Source organism: Cupressus sempervirens, chromosome 7 (assembly GCF_028749045.1).
Source record: "Cupressus sempervirens isolate cs-2001-9-10 chromosome 7, ASM2874904v1, whole genome shotgun sequence".
NCBI lineage: Eukaryota > Viridiplantae > Streptophyta > Pinopsida > Cupressales > Cupressaceae > Cupressus > Cupressus sempervirens.
In genome coordinates, this window is record NC_143124.1 from 916,147,190 (window position 1) to 916,173,279 (window position 26,090).

Genomic DNA, 26,090 nt, shown 5'->3' on the forward strand with positions numbered 1-26,090 from the left:
AGATGTCTCTGAACATTTTGTATTGGGTTGATATATGAATGGCAATAGTACTTTATCCAAGTATTTTATTTTCTTCGTGCTAATTTCAGGTACATTTAGGTACTGCATAGCTGATGGTTTGATTTGTTGTAGTTTTATATAAATAATAATTTAGAATGTTAGGGTTGAGGATATCATGTTGATATATATATATATATATATATATATATATATATATATATATATATATATATATATATATATATATATATATATATATATATATATATAGATATATATATATATATATAGATAAGATTATAAGGAAAGGACTTTATTTGGTTGTCTCAGACATTACTATGTAATTTGAGCAATTGATCCCTTCCTTATCACTCATGATGACATAACAATAATTACCATTCCTAATATTCCTTTAGAAATGTGTAATGATTTCTATAGTTTTGGTTTGATCAAACCACTTACTCTAGGGTAATCTCTTGTCTGATATAATAATTCAAATGGTGATGTCTTTTGGTGTCATTCTTGATGTTTTAATATGTTCAATTGATTGCCTTAAGGGAGCCTCTACACACTTTGCGTGATCAAAGTATGGATAAATAAGAAAAAATAATATTTGATTATAGCCTTCTAGATGTGAGATCAAATCTCATAATGTATCCTTTACAAGTAAGTGCTAGCAACTTTTGGAATATACCAGTTGTTACTCTTTATATTGTTTCATTCACGTCTTTCGCTATATGTCAATGATTACTATATTGATTAATATCTTGTGCAATATGAAATTTTTCTGATGAAAGTTTTGAATTAATTGTATAAATAAGTTGTATCTTCAATAAATATCCCTCCCATTACTAATGTCGTTAGTAATATTAAAACTAGTGAAGTTTGTTGTTCTCTGCATCCCAAAAATTTTTATGGTTATAATTGCATTTTGACTAGTTTGCTGATGATTTCCCTTCTTGATCACTATAGACATGATTGTTTTTATCATTCATATTAATATAATTGTTTGATAACAAAAAATTATATTAATATATCTATTTTATGTTCATATTAATGGGAATCAATATCTGATTTGGATATAGAAAAGTATATAAATAAATATGCATATTAAATAATTAATGCTTGAAAGGAATAAACTAATATGCATAGCCACTACAAAGGTGAAGGAGCAAACATTCATATAAGTTTTTAAATAAGAGTAGACAATGGTCCAATATCTTCCAAGATACATCAAATTAGCTATTAAAGCACCCAAAATGAGTGTTAAAGCATTAATTCCTACCCAGATGATTAACAAATTAATTTTCACAAAATTTCTAAGTAGGCTCACCTCCATTATACAACAGGTTTTCTTCTATTAATAAATTAAGAAGGATAAAATAAATCTTTATCTGGTTTCAACCTTGGAATAAAGAAATATTTTGTAATGTTCAACTAAGAAATACGTTGAAATTTATTGGTCCTTCGAAATTTGATTAGAGGTAATATGTAATTCTTTTGTTGGAATTGGTAAACGTAAGTTGAGAAAATGTGTATGTAGGGCTATTTTTCATTAAAGAAAAAGAAAAAAATGCCTCCTAAAACTTGTCCTCTTATTTTTAAGAACCCTATGCTGCACTTTGACATCGTCCTTGAGTCACTGTGAAGGTTTTCTTCCCAATACTCCAAATTATTCTTAGTTTTCTTTTTCATCAAACTTGGCATATAGATATAATCACTTAGAAAATAAAGTGTAGCAGACAAGCTTCTTGTCTAACAAATGCTATGGCTAGCAAATGTACATTAAGGAGCATAGTTAAAATCAAATTAAAATGAATTTTTTTATGTATAATGATAGCAGTTCAAATGACAATAATCTCAAGAAAAATGTATATCCTAAGATGTGGGACAATCAATATGAGCAAAATCAAGTCTAGAAAATTCCCTATCATACATGATAAAAAAGTTATGCTACAAAATCTTACCAAGAATAGAGAAAATAGTAAGAGAAGAGACACCGTATAATATTAGGAACTTTTCATTAGCAAAATTTATGAAATAGTTTAAAGAAGGAGACTTAAATATTGTGCCACCCTTGAGAAATAATTGTAAGCTTTGGTAATTAGAGTCTGGCAATACCTGAGACATTGAATCATAGATCAAATTAGCTCTATACAAGTCTTATTCTCAAATACAATAGTCATTCCGAATGCTACAAGGATTATCTGGTATGTAGGTTCTACAATATAGGTCAATGTGGTGCCAAAATCAATGATAGTTCTCCCATTTCCCTGAACATCAATACTCCAAACCTTGCGATGGATGGGAAGAAGAACCCCATCAAAAAAAACTTTCTTTATCCCAATGTAGTAAAAGGTCTCTATAAATTTGTCACTTAGAAAAGGAGAGTAGCTCATTAATTTCTTCAATGACTGCCTCAATGGTGTCTGCCCCAATATAAATTAACTTGTGTGAGGGGAGAAATAGTGTAGTCCACTAGGCAGTAAGAAGTTTTATTCCAACAAGTTTACCAAGTTGTTAGGTGAATAATAAAGGCCCCTTCTCCAATCCCATTACATAATATATTCCAACAAATGTTTAACCTATAAAACTAGGTCCTCAAATTTTAATCCCACAACTAAATGCCACATTGGGGATTCTAGTACTCTCCCCTAAGCTTGTATTGAGTGTTTCAGTCTCCATAGAGAAGATCCCAGCTCTATCAGGGAGATTTGCATAGATATGGTAAATCATGCATGAACTATGGATCCTTGTTCAATTACATGAAGAATTTGAGAGAGGAGAAACTAGTTGATAGATTGGTGCATAGTAATATACTGGCATAAAACTTGACAAATGCCTTGCAAAGAAGGTTGATCTAGGATTTATATGGAATTTCCCTTTACAAGTAGATCACTAATGGGTAAGTATATTTATTAAATTAATAGGAGTTATATTAGCTTTTGTATATTATCTATATTAAATCTTAGGCTTATATTTATTTGTACATAATCAATGGTACATTTTATCAAATCAACTTGGTTGAATACCTTTTAACTTGAAGGAGTCTATGCAGTAGGAAATTGGCCATTCAAAAAGTTTTAATTGAGGTTTGTGGAACTTTTCTAGAAGACCATCCTTTGTGCTAGGTAGTAAGTATTATGCAATTAATATGGAATTATTTTTTTCCTTTGTAGTGCTTCTCCTCTACTAAACTCTGTGTTAAATTCAAGGAGTGCATGATGCTCGATGTATATTGTAGGCCAAATGGTGATTCCTTGTTTCAAAGTATAATGTATTCAAAAGATTGCTCTGCCCAATTTATAGAAGAATTGTCTCTGCACTATTTAATAAGTATAATTTGTAGTTGATATGAGATTTATACTTTATAAGTTTATTGTCTTTCTTATATTACTACCTATAATGAATTCTTCTTAAGTATTTTATTGTCATCATAGATGCATTTTTCACATCAAGTCAACTACCTTATATCATAATAAATTGAACTCCATTTTAATAAGAATTTGATCATTTAGATGACCTCCATCAACTTCTATGAAGTGTATACATTTGCACTATCTTCGTAAGGTTTAAAATAGAAAAAGATAGAAATGGGAGCTCAAAGACCTCCAAAGCCTCTAGTAGCTATGAGGTAAGTATTGAAAGCTTCACTAAAATATTAAAGCACATATCAAATTTGAATGCTTTTATTATCATATTTGAGAATCTGAAAAGTAGAGTTCACATAAAGCAACAAAATTAAAGCTTAAGAAATTAACAATCTCATATATATCTAGAAGTTATAATCTTTATAAATAATTTAAAGAAATGAAGTAAATCAATTAACTCTCTTCTCTTGCTAAAAAGATTGACTATGTCTCTTTTTACAAAAAAAATTTGACAACTATGAATTAGGGCCAAAAAAAATGTATGGAATGTTGTCGAAAGTTTATAGTTGTCAACTTGTCATAATGGTAAGCAGATACTAATTAACCTTTACTAGGACCTCACAAGACTCACTAATAAGCCTTCCTAGGGTTTACTCCAAGACCCCACACTAGAATAATTATGTACTTAATCCTCCTATTCTTTCCAAGGATATCTCTACCAATTTCCTACTTCAATATTCCACTTTAACAAGATGCAATACTCAAAGCTTCACCAATGTTGTAGTAGGATGGATAGATCCCATTAAAGTCTATTTTATTAGGTTCAAAGTGTTCTTTCTCACAAAATTCCATGGTTTCTTACCAATCTCCTCAAACCCTTATTTTAGGGCTAGTAGCCTTTTGCCCTAATTAGGCCTCCAAATTTTCCATTTTGAAAATATTTCAAAAAAAATCAAGAAGATACCAATTAAGTTATGGTTTTAGAGAGCTTGAATATTTTCAAGGTTTTAGTTCTTCAACCCCTCTGTACAACTCATTCCTATAAAATAGCCTACTTACAAGGGTTTCAAGACTTTACTTGTTGATGGGCCTTACAAAGATTCAAAAGGAACACAAAAAGATTCAAATCCTACTTAGTTCTTGGAAACTATACCTTTAGATATTTCTATACATACTCCAATCCTTGATTGACACAAACCAATCAAACTATTCCTCTATCCAAACCCTATAACCATCAAGTCACCTTGTCAGGTATGCCTGAATCCACCTAGGGATTGATTCCAAAAATAGAAGATCATTTCATATTGACCCCAAGTTATTTTTAGTTCCCTAATAGATTCCTAAAGGTTGTGTTCCAACAATTACAAATCAAATTATAGCATTTTTTATGATAACTACTGATGCAGAGGAAGGGTGGTTGGTATTAAATCCACAATAATAGTTGCAAACTTAAGAGACTTAGATACTTGTGCCTATCGACAACTTCAAATTATTCAAGGAATTAACCTATTTAAGTCTATCACAATATTCCTAGATGTTGACTTGGTTTCTTAAACACCCAATTAACTGGTATAGGGATCTTTAAGACTATAAGACAATACCATACTTCTATAAATTTGGCTCAAATGCACAATACCCTACTTGTCAATCTTGTTGCATGCTTGGAATGGGGACAACTTTGGTTTTCCTCAAAAAATTTGACAATCTAAAGACACTTCCTAATACCATTTTAAAATATTTTTATAACATAGCAAAGGATTGTATATGGTTACCATAGACCAATAGGATTATACATAATTGTACTCCACATCTTTGCATGACAATTCATCAATTTAATAAGGGACATCACACCTACTATCCTTATCTCGCCAAACTCACACTAGAGTCATGAGATGACTAGAAATGATCAAATTTCATAAATGACTAACCTCTTGGGCCCTGCAACACCACAGTCACTGAATCTTGACTCAAACCCGATTTGGCTAGAGTTCCCTCAAACTCTTACCTCCACACACAAATTCAATATGTTATATGTTTTTCCAACATAGGATTCACTCCACATTTGGGAAGAATATTCCCTACTGTATATGGCTTTCAATTCCAATATATTTTCAACTTGTGATCACTTTTGCACCCCACAAAACTGCATATGCACTATTTGCAATTTATAATAGATGTTAGCGATTTCATCCCATGAAGGTTAGGCCTCTACATTCATGGGATGATCCTCATTCTACCTAAGGTGTTACTGCAATAGCAAATTTAAATCAAGAGTAACTATTTTAAGTCAAGACTAGTACAATAGAAAGCCTACAATGTTACTAAACATATCAATAAAACATAGTAGTTCATGCATAAAACCTTGTTAAAGTCTTTCGAATATAAACCAATTGATTATAGATCCAAAGTAATGGAAATCAATTGCAAAGAATAGAGTTCTTGTATTGTTGTCTTTCTCCTCTGTCTGTACACCTGACTTTCTCTCTTATAATAGAGACTCAAAACAAAAATATAGAAATGCCTAAAACTAACTCAAAACCAATAGAACTATCATCAGTTAGTTGAATGGTTTGGTTTTAAAATAGAACAAACTCAAACTAATGTCAACATATATTTTATGGAATCCCTTTAAACAAAAAGACCATTGACCAAATTTCAATCTTTTATGATCACTAACATTCCTAGACTCTAAACGCTCCAATGTTATTTTGTTCTTGGACAATGATAGTCCATTAGAATTTTATTTAGTCCTATTATGGACATTAAAAATATTTGAATCATCATATTAGTCTAATTCTTATAGCTTGCCAATTAATTCCATGATTTCCTCTAGTTGTCTTTGTGGTCTTCATAAGCTGCACCATTGGCTTGGTTGTGTGTGGGGCTCCTGCACCAACTACTCTACCTAGGCTAGTGAACTAGCCAAGAAGAAAAATTTATTTACAACTATGAAAACATAAAATGGAAACTTAATTAGTGCACTAAGAAATTACTTGGAATGATTCATCAAAAATTTTGCTTTATTAGTCAATATTTCATACACTACGAACTCCAACCCCTCAAAATGATTTCAAATGAGCTTATATAACTCTATTGTCCAAGTACCAACTTTCTTCATCAATCCCCAACCATTTCTTGGTGACTTTCTAATATTGCTATCAAAGTTGTCATTGATAATTTTTGTAATTTTTTCACTTTGATGACTTGGAAAGTCGTGATCACTCCTAAAGGGTCAAGTTTGGTTTCAATAACATATCTAACTATTTTGAGACCCCTCCTAGAACATGTATGTTGAAAAAAATACCAGATCTGAAGAATGCCAATTATATTGTTGCTTTTTGGGATCATATTGATAATATAACATATATTTTGACTTTATGGTACTCATTTTTGTGTTAATGCTCTATATATAAAGGTGAAGCATCCTATAAGAAAAAATCTTGCCATCGCAAAGAAGCTGCCAGTAAAAGATTCTCGCATGAGGATTCTTCTTCTGAGGAGGTTAGTCATTTTGTTATGGATAATTATCTATAGAACAGAATCATGTTTCAGTGGAATCACAAGCTTATGGAATTTTGATGTTCAATAGTGAACAAATGGTTAATTGAAATGCCTTATCTCAAATTGAAAATCAAACAAAAAAATTGGTGCTCTCTAAATGATGAAGACATTCATTGTACTTTTCTAGCATAACATTAATAGATTTTTTTTTAATCTTTAAATATTGCTATACTATCATGACATTTTTCATTTTATAAGTTTTTTTTGTACTTTTTGAAAGAGAGATAACAAATTTGTGTTTAATATTATTCAAAGTGCATTACAGGAAACACATAAAAAACCAAGTTCTTTGGGAAAGAATAACTCAATTGTAGTGAAGAATGGGTTAGTTGCAGCTTTAAAAAATGGTAAAGAAGAATCAAGTGAGGAAGAATCTTTTGACGAGGTCTTCCATGGTTAATCCAAGTCTTCGATAAATAATAAAGAAACTAAATTTCATAAATAAAAAAAATTATAGTTGCTTTGTTTAAATATTGCCCATCAAAAATTACTTAGTACATCTCATCTTTTTTTTGCACAAGAGCTTGCAATTCTGAAGAATATGATAGTGAAGAATCTGAAGAAGACATTGTACCAAAGTTATATTTGGTGTTCTTTTTAAAATGAAAATGTGACTGGAAATTTTGTATATCATCATATTTCACATGCAGAAAGGTCAAATTGTAAATAGAGGTGAATTCATATGGATTTAAGTTTCTTCTTCATTATTTATAATGCTCTCGATTCCTCCTTTTGTAAAAATACTTGTTTATTTTCACCTTTCTAGATACCCTTTACCAGGTTCTTGAAGATTCCAAAATATCCTAGGTTGACCTCACTCCAGCATGTCCTAACTCCTACTTGCTTCATAGACCTAACTCCTTTCCTTTTTCTCCAAGTTTTGACTTTACTACTATGGAAAAGCAAGGCATTTTTTCACCTTGAGGGTCTTCAAAAACTCCTTCTCTCCAACCATCATCACACTAGATGCATGTTGGATCTCCTTCCTATCTTTTGGTAGTGGTCTGATGGTGTATTCCTTCCCATTTTTGGAGATGATGTAAACATTGCTCCTTCCATCATGCTTAGAATTGACATCAAATTGCCAAGGCCTACCCCACAATAGGTGACAAGCATCCATTTCTACAACATCGCAAACAATCTTGTCTTTGTACTCCCCTATTTGAAATTGAACATGAAATTGTTCATTTACTATGACCTGCTACTCCTTATTTAGCCATGAAACTTTATAAGGGTTAGGATGAGACAACTTCTTCAATCCAAGCTTCTCTACCATTTCTACTGAGGCTATATTATCAGTTGAACCAGAATCTACAATAACTTTGTAGACCGTACCTCTTACCTTGCAGAGAGTTCTGAATAATGTCTTTCTTTGGGGAGGTTCTTGCTTTGTAGCAATATTTAGCAAGGTTCTATTGAACATTATAGACTCTCTTCTCTAGATCAGCATTTCCTCTTGCCCCTTGGTCACTTTGTGCATCCTCCTCTTGAGCCAAATGGACTCTCCTATTCCCTTCTTGGTTGTTGCTTCCCATTTTCTTAGGAAGTGCTTGTATGTAACAAGTGCAATATGTAGAGGTAGAGTTATGGAAGGTCAACTAAGTATTTGTTTCTTTTCATTTTTTATATTTCTTTATCTCTTTATCAATCTATCTCTCTATCTATACCTCTTTCTATCTGTCTCACTTCAGTATTTATTTCTATATGTGTCTTCCTCTTACTACTCCATTTGCAGGTTGCAAACAAATCATCCTTCTTCCACCAATGAGTCATTGCAAAAATAGGAAGATAATTGCTAGACTATGGTCTAACTTAAAAAGAAAAGTTGATTGAAAATGTTATTGTCCTTCCAAAAATTGTAAGGGCTTAAAGACTCAAAGATATCTAATCAAAATAGTTGAGGAACATTGTAGGCAACATGGTCACATTGAAGAGGGAAACAAATATCATCCATTGTTATCTATTTTACTAATTTATAAATTACATAAGACATGATTTGATGATGACATCATGGTCATGGCTAATATAAGGTCATCATTTTCATATAGGTCAATGTCCCTAAGTTTCATGTTATGGACCATGACAATTCAGAGAGTGTAGATTTCCAAATGAGGGAACATGGAGGTGCGAATATTGAAGTAGAAGGTAATGATACCATGGAAGAATACCACGATGATGAAGATCATGATGATCAAGATGATAAAGATGATGATGATGATGATGTTGATGCAAAGCTTGATGTACCTATACTTGAGAAGGCACATGACTCCCTATATGAAGGCTTCGAAACAACTCTTGTTGCCACTATATTGTTGTTGGTGAACTTGAAGGTTATGAATGGTTTATCCAACATAGCAATGACATGTATGTTAAGGTATTTCATCTTCTTCCATTATTTTACTCATAGTTCCCTTACAATTAACATTGGGTTTTTATAGCAATTAATATTCTTGAAATTAAAAAATTATATTTTGGTCATAGGTTGATAGGTGAGAGTTTGTTACCACCATCAAACATTCTACCTCACTCGTACCAAGAATTATCTTCCATCATGAAAGATATTGGAATGGAGTATCAAATAATACATGCATGTCTGAATGATCATATTATATATCATAAACAACATGAATTTGCAACACAATGCCCTATCTATCATACTAGTAGATATCAATTAGATCGATTAACAAGAAAGGTGCCTCACAAGGTTCTTCAGCATATTCTCATTATTCCACATCTGCAATGATTATTCGAGTGCAATAGCTTGGCATAATTTATGGATTACCATGTACACAATAGAAGTCAAGATGACATTATGAGAATGCCTATAGATGGTTCAGGATTTAAGGAAATAGAGGGAAAATGACCACACTTTAAAGAAGAACCTTCTAATCTCAAGCTTTCATTGGCAGTAGATGGTGTCAATCCTTTTGGAGTGATGACATCTACTTACTCAATGTGGCCTATTTTTGTTATCAACAATAACATACCTCCTTGGTTGTCCATAAAGAGAGAGAGAACATAATGTTGACACTAATTGTTCCAAGTATTTTTTGATTTAGTGGTCATCTAAATTAATTTATTATTACTAATCCATCAAAATGGTCATAATAATTACGTAATGTTTTTGTTCATTCAACTAGGTAAGTACCAAGTTAAAGATATCAATGTATATATTGAAGCCCTTATCGACGAGTTGATGGTGTTATGGAATTGAGTTACTATGTATGACATCTATAGACCAATAGGACAAAGACAATTTCAATTTCATGCAATGCTTGTATGGACAATACATGATACCCCTAGGCTAACACATTTTTGTGGTATGTTCTATTCTTAACACCTCTTTTTTGGTATGTTATAGTGACAATAGAAATTTAATGCATTTAATCCAATTATACATGATTTTGTAGGTCTTCAGACAAAGAGAAAATTTACATGTCTAGTTTGTGGTCCAAAGATGAAATCTTGTCATTTAAAAAGTTTAAGAAAGTAGGTGTTCAATGAGAATAGACACTTTTTGTATAGAAATCATAAGTACTGAATGTTGGTGAAAAAATTGTCCTTTCAACTAATTTAACAAATTTTCTCTATACCCAAGATGAGAAAAACACAAAATGCTCACAAGAGTTGAGAAAATCTCATGTTATTTGACTTCTCTCTGAATTTTTAAAGGTACAACTGCCTTATTATATTTGTAATGAATTCAAATTATCTTTGCACTTTTTCCTAAAAGTGCCTAAGGATCTCTCAACTACTCCTAGGTAGTGACATAAAAGAATCAACTTAAAATCTCAAAGTAACATCCACTAAATTTATATATGTATAGAAATTCTACTTTTAATTAATGAATAACATCACAAACTGATATCAATCATCTGAACACCATAACTAAAATAAACTTACAAAAAGAATGACAACTAATATCTCAAAGTGTTAAACCAAAGTCCACAAAGTAACAAAGATTTGAACACCAAGTTTCAAAGTAGAATCCAAGATAATTTATATATGTATATTAAACTTTTCCATGCATACAGTTATTTGAAAGCAAAACATCCATATACTATCCTTTGATTGCTGCTTAAAATGTACCTATTTTATCAAAGTTTTTCTACTATTTTCCTTCTAACTATCTATTGCTAACCCTAAACCATTTCAATGCCCTAGCATTTATAGTTTTTCCATACAAATCTGAAAGGTCTCCATCAAAACCCAGCCATTTCGATTAAAACAAGAAATAGTTACAAAACAAGAAAGCAGTTACTTAAAAAAGGGTGCCAAAAAGTGACTAAAGGCAACAGTTCAGTTCAAGCATCATTTCCAATTTTCCCCTCCTCACCAACAGTCTGACTCGTACCAGCTTCTAGCTTCAAAAAGTATTCATAAGCTCATGCATTGCATGGGAGTGTGGATTCTTAAAGCTCAACAATTGGGCTCTACATGCATCTTTCTACCATTTGAATTCCTTTATCTTTAAACTCTGAGATGGCATCAGGTTCTTGTTGAGACACAACATCGATTCAATACTTTCCAATGCAATGAAATCATTGGCACTTGGAAATTCACCATCCCTAATTTGTTCCACAGCTTCATTGAAACTCTTCGTTAGTGTCTCGACATCCATGTTCCCATCATCAAATGGTAGGATCCCTATAGGATTAACTACCTTCATATCCTTAAGGAGTTCCTCATTCATTTTAGTAATCTTATTTTCTATGCCCTGCACTTCTTTAATTATCTCCTTGTAAACTGACTCCTTCCAACTCATGTTGTTCTTCATAATGAGCAACATGTAGGGATCCATGTTTTTCATTGGGTTCTCATTCAAGAACTTGAGGACCCCAAACCTCTTGACTTCAGCCACTTGAAAACCAACTACTTGACATTGGCCTAGTTCTATTTCCCAAACTGGAACTAAAGTTTGGATCTCTCCTAGCAATGACTCTCCTTCAGAATAAACATTAACAAATTCTAAAATAAATTTATTACCTTCTTTCATGATAGTGTCCACCCAGTCCTTTATGGCATCAACTAATAGCCTACCCATTTGCATATGCTTCATTAATTGTTAACTTCCTGCAGAATTAGGATCAAAGGGTTGTGGAGCTTGAACAATTGGCAATATCAATATATGCAGCCATTGTTGTTACCATGCCTATTAGCTCCTTTTTCTCTTTACTATCTTTCTCAAATTGTGGATTACCGATGCTCCTATTAATGGTCCCCAGTTCAATAGAAGTAACTTTGGAACCTTCATCATCAATATCCCCAGACTCCTTCTACTTGTAGGTATCTATTTCAGCAGTGATTTTTCCTGTTATAGGGTCCTTGGTGAGGTGAACATCTATCTTCAACTTCTAGCCACATATTTAGTGACAATGTCTTTCAACGGTGTGGACACTGGTTGCAAATTCCTTTTTTTTTTATTGTGTCAAATAGCCAGGAAGGAATAGCAGGGCTCATGGACATTGCCTGGGCATCTCTAGTAGGAGTTAGGAATCTAGGCTGATCTACCTCAAGAGCCTTGATGAACTGAACATCGCCATCTACACCATCTGAGGAATTGAGGTCATCATTTGAATCTTGCCCCTGAGTTGACATTCTCTCCTTCTAAAGTTTATGTTGCTTTTGAGCTTCAGACTTAGACTAAGATCTAGTCCTTAGAGCCATAGTTTGCAAATGAAGGGGTGTCTTCTTCTATTCCTCCTGAGCCAATATACTACTTGCAATAGGAGAAAGTGGGAAATCAAATGGGGATGGTTCAGAAAAAGAAACCACCCCTTAAGAGGGTTCATTGATAATTCCTTTTCTCTTTTTCTTTAACCAGTCATCTGTGAAGGTAAGTATAAATCTAGCCCTTAGGTTGATATCATCTTCTTCATCCTTATTCCAGTCAACTGCCAGAGACTCCAATTCACCAAATTCATCCCAACTAGGTTCAATTATATCCGAGCCATCCTTAACCACTCCTTTTGTTTTGAACTTCAACTTGAGGGAATTAATTTTTTGCAAAGTCAGCCTTGAATGATCTTTCCTCAAAACTTCTCCTTCATCCCTACAATCTTGCCATAGATCTTCCAACTATGGAGTTGCCAATAGGTGAACTTCAAGACCAAGAATTTAGACTGTATACCCTTTACTTTCGAAACCCCTTCTACTATGGTAAGAGCCAAAATTGAACCCAAGAAAATTACTCCCAATGATAGAAGTGTTGGTCATGCTACTACAAAATAATGAACCCAGCCTGATAGGAAAAATAGTTTCCCAATCCTCTTGTGGTAAATTATCCTTTATAATAGAGAAAATTTTCCTACATATCTCGTCAAAAAAAAATAGTCCAAAGCATACCATGGCAACTTGGTAGGTTCTTCAAATCCACCTATCCTCAAGTATGTGAACCTAGGAAACTATATGAAGTGGCTTCCATATTGTTGAACTAACCTTTGAGCTTTAGGAGATAACCTAGGCATTGACATATTCTTCAGAGACACTAAAACATTTTCCATTAATAGGTCATGAACTTTCCTAAAATCTTCCAAGACTCTATCCTTCTATAGTAGAGGGCACTATTGAAAAATTGTCATTTCTTCACTCCATATTCCATGAGGGAGAGGGGTAAGATCACAAGTATAGGAAATGTAGTAAGTTAAATAGGAAGCCATATAAAAATCCTCCTAGAATTTCTTAGCACGCTTGAGTTGAGACCTCAATGAACTAGCAATAATCTCTGCCCAATCCATCCATTCTTCACCCTTTAAGATGATTTCTATGTACCTATACATCCATTCTTCAAAAAGAAGCAAATCAACTAAACCTTTTACCCTATGCAACAACACCACTAGGTCATGAATATAGGGCTTTAGGTGGTCTTTAGTGATGACCTTGGGTAGCCTAGAACCTCCACCATACATGGTCTTAGTCCATTTCCTAGCCATGGTATTGTGAAATTGGTTTGGGGTTTCTTGATATTTAGCTTGGACTTGAACAGGGGAAAATGCAACAAAGGTATTCTCTAGCAAACATAGTACGGAGGCAATAGTGTCTCTTGAAATTGAGAGTATCGTGTTGCCATTTTTACCTACAATACTCTTGCTTTAAACATCATAGTGATCAATAAAAACTTGAAGAAGTTCAGGACTCACAAAGGCTGGGGGAAAAGTATTAGCCTCAATTAACCCACTGGTTAGGACTTCCATACACCCATTCACCTCATTAGCATATTCAAGAAATTTTTTTTGTAAAGTTTCCAACTTCACCCCTTACAAATTCGTGTCACAAATGATTGGGTTTCTACATTCTAAACTTGATACATTACCAAAGAAATGCAATACATATCTCATTCTTAATCAAACAACAAGGCTTCGAATAGATAATGCTAGAAAATACAAAGATTTATAGAACAAAACAAGAAATGTTAAGTTCTCACTTGTATTCTATTGAAAAAATTGATGATTTTATTTGTCTCCCTTAATAGCTTCTTCCCCACTTACATTTTTTCAGATGACAAATAGAAAAAGAAAGCCGAGCAAGTTTTAAAGGGAAAGTACTTACGTACAAAAGTACAAGCTTATTATAAGGTATTAATGACACATCACTCCTTGTTAACATTCACACATTTGAAAGCCTTTTTGCATAAACTTTCCATTTAATGATTTCTTTTTCGGATGCATTGGTAATGATTAGTTTTAATGTGAGATCCAATCCCTTTCTCAACTGAAGATTTCCCACTTTCCCCATAATGATGACTTTCCACATTGGGAATAAAAATGTCCTTTCATTCATTATTCTCTGACATGATCATCAATTTCCTTGTGGGATAATGGCACGTCGTACACTAGGATTTAATATTGCCAAAGCACCCCCACCATTAAACAACTTTGAACTACTTTGAACTGAGATTTCAAGTGGGTCAAAGCAATTCAAAAGGAAAACTCTGCCAAGTTGATGCATTTCATTTGCAAAAAAAATTGTTAGTAAAAAACCTTTGTTGAACTACTTTGAACTACTTTGAACCGAGGTTCAAAGTGGTTCAAAGTGGTTTGAGGGAAGAGACATCGACCGAAAATGAAAGGGGCTTCAAATCATCACTTTGAGAGATGGTGAATATGCAAAGTGACAAGGGAAAGACTTCAACAAACAGATAGGAAAAAATTGAAGGAAAGACCTTTGAAACATGACTAACACTGAATTATCGAAAAACATATTTTCAATGGGAAAGAAAAGACTACGTCAAAGCCATAGAGAATGACACCTCACCTATGGAAGTTGGCATACAATAAAATAAATCGTCGAGGTAATGTCATTCCATCTAATGTTTTTTGTTTAAAATTTATATTTTGATATTGTGTTTTGTTTACTGATGATGTAATTGATGCTTGTGAAGGTTGTCAAGGTATCAATGACCAACTTCCAAAAGGACTAAAAATTTATCCTACATAATTTACTAGGTTGTCATACTACGAGCAACTCCCAATTGTGCATTTGTTTGATCCTTTGCATATTGGAAAGAATGTAATAGAGACATTATGGAAAATCTTGAATGGAAGGCGTGACAAAGACCAAATTATCAAAACTTGTAGTGACATTGAAGAATCCAACCATGCAATGAAAAATAGCATTTGATCAAATAACAATGGAGACCAGATTGATACAAGTACCCTTAGTTGGTTATTGTCAGACCAACAAAGCAATGCTATAAAATAAGTCATAAAAAAATACGATTTCCCACAGGATTTGATGTGAACATAAACAATCTCATATCAAAGAAAAATGAATTTGGGTCAGGGTTGAAAACACAAGATTGGCATACATTTATTAAGGTAATTCATGTTATTTTGTATTCACTATGTATTTGTATACTACATGTAGTTTTAAGTGCATTCTCTTATAAAATATTGACAAGATCATTTTACATATATTATAGTATGTTCTACCTCTATCTCTCCCACATCACTTCACCAACAATTTCAAATAGGTTATATATGATCTTGTAAAATACATTCAATAAAGAAGATATAAAATATTGGAAGAGAAAAATTCCTCTTCTTATGTGTGAATTGCAAAAGTGTCTACCTCCAAGTTTTTTCAATTCACAAGAACACTACCTCATACATCAAGTTGAGGAGATTGAATTGTGTGGACCTGTACCAACCAGGTCAATGTGGATGGTTGAGAGGCACTTAAAATCTTTGAAAGGATTGGTTCGACAAAGAGCACATCTTGAGGGTTCTATGGTGGAGGGATATATGGTATACCAAACCATGGTGTTTATTAGTGAATATCTTCCTAAGTTTGTAGCAAAGATCCATGTAGATCATATTTGGGATCCCAACTCAATTAACAAATTCAAAGGGGAGTACTTGATGGGAAAAGGTAGATCGAAGAAAGTGAGATGTAAATCTAAGATGTTATTGTAGTTAATTAATTCTTATAAATCTTCAATATAACTTATTTATAACTGGCGTATATTTTTTGATATAGGTGCTCGAGAGTGGGATGAAATACATTTGTCTATTGTGAAAAATCTTGATTGGATGATGGTATGGATTGAACAATGTCAACAAAAGGGTTGCTCATTAACATAGGAAGGTGTTGCTTCATTGGTTACTGAAGCTCATCGTAATGGAGATTCCAATGTTATGTTGATGGTAGTTGATCTAGTAAAGGGTTTAAGAGGTGGAGAGGTATGTAAAAATTTATTAATGATCATAACTCAATGTATGTTTTGTATCAACTCACAATGCAAATAATTTACACATGCTTCAAAAATTGCAAGTCAAGCACCACAAAGCTATGCACTATCATGGCCACAAATTTTGCATAAAAAAGTTGGATGACACAAAGAAAATGTGTGATTCTAGGATAACTACAGTTTTCAAGGTCACCAATATATCATCTAAAAATGACATACATCCTCAAAAATCTCAAAATCAATACTATGGCATCTTGGATGATATAATTGAGTGCGACTTTAACTCTTTAAATTAGTTCTATTCGTCGTCAAATGGTATAGGTTACGACTAAATCAAAATGATCCAGATAGAATGGTTATTCAACATGACAATGGATTTACAATGATTAATACAAGGTCGTTTGAGCTAGTTGGAGATGAGCCCTATGTTCTTCCAAGCCAATGTGAGCAAGTGTTTTACTTAGAGGTTCCACACAAACAAGGTTGGTTATTTGTTGTTAGACATGATCCAAGAGGAAGACCGATAAAGTATAATGTTATGGAAGAAGAAGCTATTGAAGATGATTAAAAAGAAGATGATGAAGATCGTGATGATGATGATGATGATGATGGTGATGACGATGATGATGGTGATGATGATGATGATGGTGACGGTGATGATGGCAATGATGATGGTGATGATGGCAATGATGATGGTGATGATGATGGTAATGATGGCGATGATGATGTGATGATGGCAATGATGATGATGATGATGATGATGATGAAAAAGATAATCATTGATTACAGACATCATCACCCCTTCTATTAATGATCTTGCATTCCATATATAAGATAAATTTGTTCATGTTTACAATGTTTCATATTGTTCATGTTGTCTTCTAAGTTATTTAAAGCATATGGGTATCATGTAATTTTAAACTAACTTAAGATAAATGATTAACATATGCAGGAAATATAATTACATATTTATTGTGTCCAATTCTAATGATTACAACATATGTTATTTATAATTACCATTATTTATATTGTGTCTAATTATCACGCTTTTTGCAAATAGTCAATTGACTACAGACATTGTCACCCCTTCTATTGATGATCTTGCATTCCATATATAAGATAAATTTGTTCATGTTTACAATGTTGCATATTGTTCATGTTGTCTTCTAAGTTATTTGTAGCATATGTGTATCATGTAATTTTTAGCTAACTTAAAAATAAATTATTAACATATGCAGGAAATATGATTACGTATTTATTGTGTTCAATTCTAATGATTAAAACATATGTTATTTATAATTATCATTGTTTATATTGTGTCTGATTATCACCCTTTTTGCAAATAGTCAATTGACTACAGACATCGTCACCCCTTCTATTGATGATCTTGCATTCCATATATAAGGTAAATTTGTTCATGTTTATGATATTGCATATTGTTCATGTTTTCTTCTAAGTTATTTGTAGCATACCTGTATCACATAATTTTTAGCTAACTTAAGATAAATTATTAACATATGCTAGAAATTTGACTCCTTTGGCATGGCTTGTGCACAGTGATATAGATCAGTAGGTATAAGTCAATAAATAGACATAATTTTCTTATATTCTTCTTGTTTATCATTGACCACATATGTTATAAATAGACATATTATATAATCATATAATGTATATATACACAAAGAAGGTCTACATAGAAATATAATTGTATAATCTCTTTCAACTTACTACATTTTATATCTCTCATGTATAGACAAGGAAGAACTACACGTATGAGTCATGACTTGATTATTCTATATATATTATTTAAATATTATCAAATTTCCATTTGATGGATTGTAGGTGCCACCAAATAGGTACTTGTCAGATCTATCTACATCGAATGAGGGAAATGAGAAAATGGTAGATGAAAGCTCTACATGTAGTATGACTAAAATAGGGAGATCAACTAGAGGTCAAAAGATTAGAAAAAAATTTGATAAATGCATGCAATTTTTCCTTGCTAATGGGGAGTCATGTTCTTATGATGATGAGACTAAAGGTGACATCAAGGTGTCCTTTCGGTACACGCACATTGAGAAAGAATGGGTACCCAATGAGCTACCTCCAATTAACATAGATTTTTGTGTTACTGAGAGGATATATCGCATTGCTCCATCCTCATTACATGGTTTGGGCCTATTTTCCATGGATGGGATAAAGGTGCATTACAAAAAAGTTGTCAAATTGTTCAAGTATGTCAGTCCATGTTATAATTACAGTGATTGGATGTGGATTGTTCGATATAATAAAAGTATGCATAGGTATGCACTATCAGCTAATTATATACAATGGAAAGAAAATGATCAAAGTAAAAGATTTGCAATGTACATTGATGGGAGACCAAAAGCAATAGGTATTATCATAGGTTTTATAAATAGTACGCAACCTTCCTAAACTAGTAAGCAACCCAATTGCATATTTGAGGTGCGTGAGGGGAATGAAATTTTTGTTTGTGCAATAAAATCAATAAGTGTAGGGGAAGAACTACTAATAGATTACCATTTAAATCACATAGATACAAACAACTTTACTATAATGAGGGTTGTAAGTACTATATACCATTTTGTTAACAAGTTTTTTTTGTTGTCTATTGCTTTTAATTAGCTAGAGTTTTTATGTTTAATCTTTTTGATAGGATGATATGGATCCGACAGATGATAGAGGCCACAAGGATGCGACTCCCACCCATTCTTTAGCAAGGGTAAACATTACTAAAATTGTACAAATTAGATAGTTAAAAAATTTCATATTATTACATTATTTATTTACATTTTTTAAGTTTTTATGATATTTTTACTAATATTCCTCTCCCAATATGATGTTCAGGATAAGGGAAAAGCACTTGTAGTAAGTATAGAGCAACTAGCTACCCCTTCTGATTATGATATTGTAGAAACTCCCAATGTAACAATAAAGTTGAAAAAAAAAAATTTAATTAATTTAGAAATAATGAGAATTTTGGATGAAGCAAATATTCCATCTAAGGAGATGATGAAGAGGCTATCTGATTTGAGAGCACAAGCTCGTCATTATGAACTAAGCCGTAATGAATCTTTAGTTATAAAAAAAGTTCAATAAAGATTTATATTTTATAATCTTTTATGTTGTGAAGTAAAATATGTAATATGTGTTCTTATTACGGGACTTTTTGGTAACTGATCTAGAACCTGGTCAAGGACAAGGTGGTGAGGTTGATAGTAGCAGAGCTCCAACTGCCATTGGTAAAATAATCTTTTAGTTGACAAGTTACAAGGAATTTTCTATTTTGAACATTCAAAAACTTCTTAAGTTAACTCTTACTTTTATTATTTCAGAATGTCTTTGCTAACAATGTATTGTTTAGGTCATCAAGTGCAAGAGACTCCTAGGAGGTCAACAGACGTCCATACAAGATTGTCGATTGCAATGTCGACAACAAGGGGATGTCCAACTAGTATATCCTTGTTTTTCTATATTTGGTTTTGTGTTAATTAGGAGTTGATAATTTGTACTTTTATCTTGGGTGCATCAAATAGTTGATTTTTTTTTGTGTTAGGAGATGCACCATCTGCTACACCAGATATAGATCATAATGCAAGTATTGGTGATAATTCACCATCATTTCCTCGAGCTACCTATGTTTCTAGCATGGGAGCTATGCAGACATCGTTGTTGATTGATGATGATGAATTGATGCCTTTAAAATGTCCTAAGATTCTAGGTACTTAAAATAATTATTTTTTATATTGTAATATGCATTTACATATTCGTAAGAAGCTTTGGATTGATTATCCCATGACATTTTTTGCAGGAAACAATACATTTTATAGGAAGCTTTATGACCTCACCCTACAAATATTCGGGCCTACCATACGTACAAGGTGGAACATCATAAGTGAACTATTTTTATCCCACCATTTTTTTTCATATCATTAATTGTTGCAACATTTTTCTTTTCATTTGGGTCTTTTCTTTTACTAGCTATATCTAACAATTTTGTGTTTTTTCTTAAAAGGTGGAACTTTCAAGATAAAAAATGAAAAGATCAGCTCATCAAAGATTTGGAGCATGAGTTTGGTAACAATATTTTTTATCATAAGAAAATGCTACAAAAATCTTGCAAACATCTTAAGGTTGTGAGGGACTCATATAGAAAGATTCTTGTCCTAAACCTAAAGTACAAGCATCCTCCATTTATTATAGTGAGGGAATGGAATGAGTCCATTTTGGATGCAAAGGAGAAAGGGGATGATCAAAGAGAAATTACACCAACAAGTGTAAGAAGGTATGCAATAGTATTAACTACTAGTACATTAATGTAATAATGCACTAATTAGTACTAATCTTTATATCTATATCATATAACATATTTCAAACTTCTCATAGGTTGCAGGACACATCAAAGGCAACAAAGGCCAGGCTAGAAAAGGTTGGGCAACACAAACTTGGCTCTGGGGGATATTCTAAAATCAAAGCATGAGTTGTAAGTAGTAGTACATGAATTGCGAAGAAAAAGTATTTATAAAATGCAAATTATTTTGTTAATTAATAAAAAAAATGCAAGGTGCTGATTTTAATCTGGAGGCCATGAAAGAACACAAATGGAGCTGAATAGTCTCCTACATCATGTGCATAGGTAAATATGCAAAAAAAAATATTAGAAATTGAATACTTGAGCAACAATCTATTTGATAATAATATATATGACATTGCAATGCAGCCTATTAATCGTGACACAAATTATACACCACATCATGAAGCCCTTGATGTGTATTGGACTATCCATGGAGGTGCTCATTTTCTATTTAAAACTAATTATTAATTATTAATTTTAATACAATTTAACATATTTAATTGAACTTGGTGTAACCTTTTTGTGTATATTATAGAGGATATAGAATCATGTCATGTTGAATGAGTGTCGCAAGATGTTCAGACTAATTAGCAAGTAGCTCATGTCGCACATTCAAGTAAAGAAAATCTATGTTTTTTTCCTTTAAATTAATTTTTTGATTTATAGTTCTTTTAATTAAATAAAAAATAATAGTTCAATATAAAATGGTGTGAATTTAAATCATGAAGTACTTGTTATTGCAGCGAACCCCCCTTTAGTGCAGTGGCCTCATGATGTTCCTGAACAGATGAGGAGGAGACATGCGTTAGAACCAGTAGAAGAGGGGGATGAGGAAGACATTGATATTCCTCTTAGAAATTTCATGAAGAAAAAAAAAATAGCAAGAAATCCAAAAAGAAATGATTGTTGTGTGTTAATGAATTATATGTGTTAATGACTTATTCATGAATGTTGGGTGTTCATGAATATTGTGTTAATGAATTATTCATGAATGACTTACTCTTGAATGTTGCATGTTAATGAATTTTGTGTTAATGAATTATTCATGAAAGTTGTGTGTTAATGAATGTTGTCAGGTGATTATAATGATCGAATGTTATATTTCAAAAATGGATGAATGAATGAATGTTATTAAATGTTAATGGGGAATTTAGAGTGATTTTGGGGAGGGGAGGGGGAGAGGCCAAATGAGCTTCCACCTTCATGTGGTTGGCCTTGTTTAGTAGATAATATTAAACTATTCTCGAAACCAAGTGAAGCTCAAACTTTAAAGATAAGCTTATAGTTAATAGTGACAACCAATTAGCAAGTCTAAATGAAGTTCTTCATTATAGATACCTTTTTATTTTTTAAAGGATGATGTCATATTTTAATATTGTGTAGTTTTTTTCATAAGTCAAAGTATTCCTTTACTATAAGAACATAATTTATGACCATTTTAGTAACTATTCTAACATCGCTTTATGACAAATCCTATTTTGGAAAAGATGGCGATAAGTGGTGTTGTCTATTCCTTGGGAGATTGGATTGCACATGTCTATATCTCAAAATCATTTACATGTGGTAGAAATGCATACTTACAACCATTTCATTCTATATTTGAAAATATTGATGACACTCTAGACACAAAATAATGCTAACTATAGAGATAAGTATTCATAAATAAGATGGTGAGAAAGATAAGTATTCCTAAACAAGGTGGTGTGAAAGATGGTGAGAAAGTGAGTATTTTGGGTGAGCAATACTCTCTAATAACATGTTTTCTACTTCTTCAAAGATTGGGTTTTTATACTCTTATGGTCTAATTGGTACTTTTTTGTGTTTGTAGGATGGAGAAAGTGGACATTAGGTCTACAAGTAGCCAGTTCAAGATTGTGGGTACAGTGTTGTTTGTGTCTAGAGCCATGGCCATGAGCCTCCTACATGGTCCTACTATAAGCTAATTTTGGCCTTCATCAGACCCTCCCTCAAAAAACATCAATTCCCTAACTTTCTACATAAGGGGAATTCATACAAAACCATCATTGGATGCATTTACCTCTTAACAGTTGTGACAATCATGTCATCTGCCATGATTGTATAGGTGGAAGCTAAGATCAATTATTATTATGTTTCATGATTAATTGAGTTGAGAGGCTCACAATTCATAGATATGTTGTAGACTCTCGCCTTGGTTCTATTTTGATTTTGACATCCTTTTTTCCTAGTTTTTAGTCCTTTCTTACTATAATAGAAACATATAGTAGTTATAACTTTGAAGATTGGGGTATCTAATGAGAGACGGTTTAAAAATCACATACTAAGACTTTTTTTCTAAACTAAAAGTATTAAATAGTCAAAATTGTCTTATTCTCCACACTTAATTTTCATATTTATGTGAGATGTTTTAAAATGACCATCTAAGAACTATACAATATCTCATTTAAAAAACTCTACATGTTCAAAATGTGGTGCTCTTTATAATACATTTTTTGTCAATGCATTCTAGGAAAAGGTTGGTCATGATAAAGATTTTAAAGAAGCATTACAAGCTCTTAGGGGAAGTCAATGTGATGTATCATATGAAGCAATTGAAATCCTAGTGTGTATCTTTGTCTGTCCTAGAAATATATATATATATTTCATTCATCGGTATCAACTAGGTCAACTTCCAATTTCAATTTAACTTGAAATTTGAGTAAAACTTTGGAGCTAATTAGTTCCAATGAAAATGTTTAAAAACATAGTTGATTGCTACTTATATTAGGTTATCAATCTATTGAAAATATTATACAGGAATATATAGAGGAGTTGGAAAATCTTCCCAAGACCAAAATACTTGATTTGTTTCACAAAAACTATGCTCCTACTATCATTGTGAGAAATATACTCAATGATTTGTTGGTTCTCCATAATTTATCTACTCATCCACAATTCCTTCCAATAATCCATTCATCATTTACAACTTCATAATATGTATTGTACTTGATGAAATTTTGTTTCTTGAATCTTAATTATTTATCTAGTCATCCTTTACAACTTAACAATTATATTTTCTATATCAGGTTGGTGTTGGCCTAGCAGTATGCCAACAAATTGGTGGAATCAATAGTGTTATATTTTATGCCAGTGCAATCTTTGAGGCTGCTGGTGAGAAGCTATGTTAGGATATTAGATGTTTCTCTTTCATTTCTACTGATATAAATGTCTTCTTTTCTATTTTAGATGTAATATAATTGTTTTGATTGGATAAAGTGGGATAGGGTTCAAACTTGTACAATAAAGAAACAAAAAGATCATAAAAACTAATAGCAAGTCAAAACTATAGGCAGAAGGACTTCATAAGAGGTCAAAAGACTTTTGGAGTTTAATGTAATATAATTAATTTGGACTTTGTTGTAGGCTATTCTTGTTGGATACAATTGTTCAATTTTGTGTTGTCTTTGATGCTACACAAATGTCATATCATTTATCAAACAGAGTCTATCAAGCACTTTTGGAGGTTACACTATGAAGTCAGTTTCTACCGAGCTCACTCGGGCGCTAAAGGCTTCTATGGTAGAAATTAGTTTCTGCCAAGCTCACAAGGTCAATGAAGGAAAGTTAGTTCTTACTGACTCCACTCGGTCTCCAAAGGATTTTACAACATTCACAGTGTTTACCAAGCTTCACTTGGTTAACACTGGAAATCATTTTTGGAGTAGTTTTTACCGAGTTGGGTCGGTCAATGAAGGATTTCATTGTTTTGTGAAATAAAGTTTAATTGTTTCATGTAATGTTTGTAGCCGATGATGTATGATTTATTGGTAAATGTAACTTGTAAATGAGCCAACTTGACAATTTGTAATGTATAAATAAAAGGTCAGGTTGTGATTTCAAATGTATGGACGAATGAGTGAGTGAGTATGCAAGTGAGTTAATTGTGTGAAGAGGAAGGTGTGAGTGAATTTGAAGAAGGATCAGATATCCTTGAGAAGCAGCAAAGTTGTATTCAATCAGAGAGGATCTAGTGAAGCAAAGTAGAGATCTATATTAGCAAAGTTCAATTGCATCTCATTCAGGTCACTTATTGTTACTTTCTCACCATTGTAGTAGTAATTCCTAAATATTTTAATAGAGTTGGTCTAATAGCCATTTTGTAAATCCTCTAACAAGGTGGATAGTTCTATTAAATTGTTCTAAAGTCCTCTTACAAGGCCACTCCTAGTAGGGTGATTAAATCCTCTAACAAGTTCACACCTAACAGTGTGTTTTGTAACCTTAAATGGGGATGGCTCCTAACAGTGCTCACTTCAGAAGAGTGAAAATTGGTAGCTAGTTACTTGGTGGTTTTTCCTATATTGGATTTCCATGTTAAATCTAGTGTCTCTTGTGTTCATGCTATTTTCTTTTGCATGCATGTTAATAATTGTGAATGCTTAAAGATCAATAACAAATTAATCTACCAAGTTACAACATTTTTGTGTGGCTACCGAGTGACATCAATAACTAGTTATTTAAGACATCCAAGGGATCTTTCGATTTGTTTTTGTGGTAACTAATTCACCCCCCCTCTCAATTACTCTATCTATAATTCCAACAATTGGTATTAGAGCTTTTGATGCTTGTAGGAAAGATTTCAAGGATCTAAGCTAAAGATCAGGATGTCTTACAAGAGGGAAATTCCAAGGCTTAACAAGGATAACTTTTCAGCATGGCAAGGTCTCATGAGACTCCATCTAGATTCCGTTGGAGACACAGGATTGAAATATTTGGATGAAGTATATGTAACTCCTTCTAGCACATTATCCACAAATGACATTACTAAGAAGAAGACTCATAATACCATGATGATAGACATTGCATCTTCCCTAAGCTATGAAGAATTTGATGATGTCAAGGATTGCAAAACTACCTTTGAAATGTGGAACAAACTAAAAGATATCTATGGAGGAGATGATAATGTGAGAATAGCCAAAGCAGAAAGTTTAAGAGGACAATTTGATTAGATGATGATGAGAGAAGATGAAAATATTGTAGAATATGTTGAAAGAGTCAAAGCAAGTGTTAGTGAAATCAAAGCTTCTAGAGGAGATATCAAGGAGGAAATAGTTATAAGTAAATTTCTTAGAACATT

General features: G+C 32.4%; 1 pseudogene; it reads right to left on the reverse strand.

Moving 5' to 3' along the window:
* Positions 1-1,878: 1,878 nt before the first annotated feature.
* LOC149550513 (aspartyl protease family protein 2-like) lies at positions 1,879-11,553 on the reverse strand (annotated as a pseudogene).
* Positions 11,554-26,090: the final 14,537 nt, after the last annotated feature.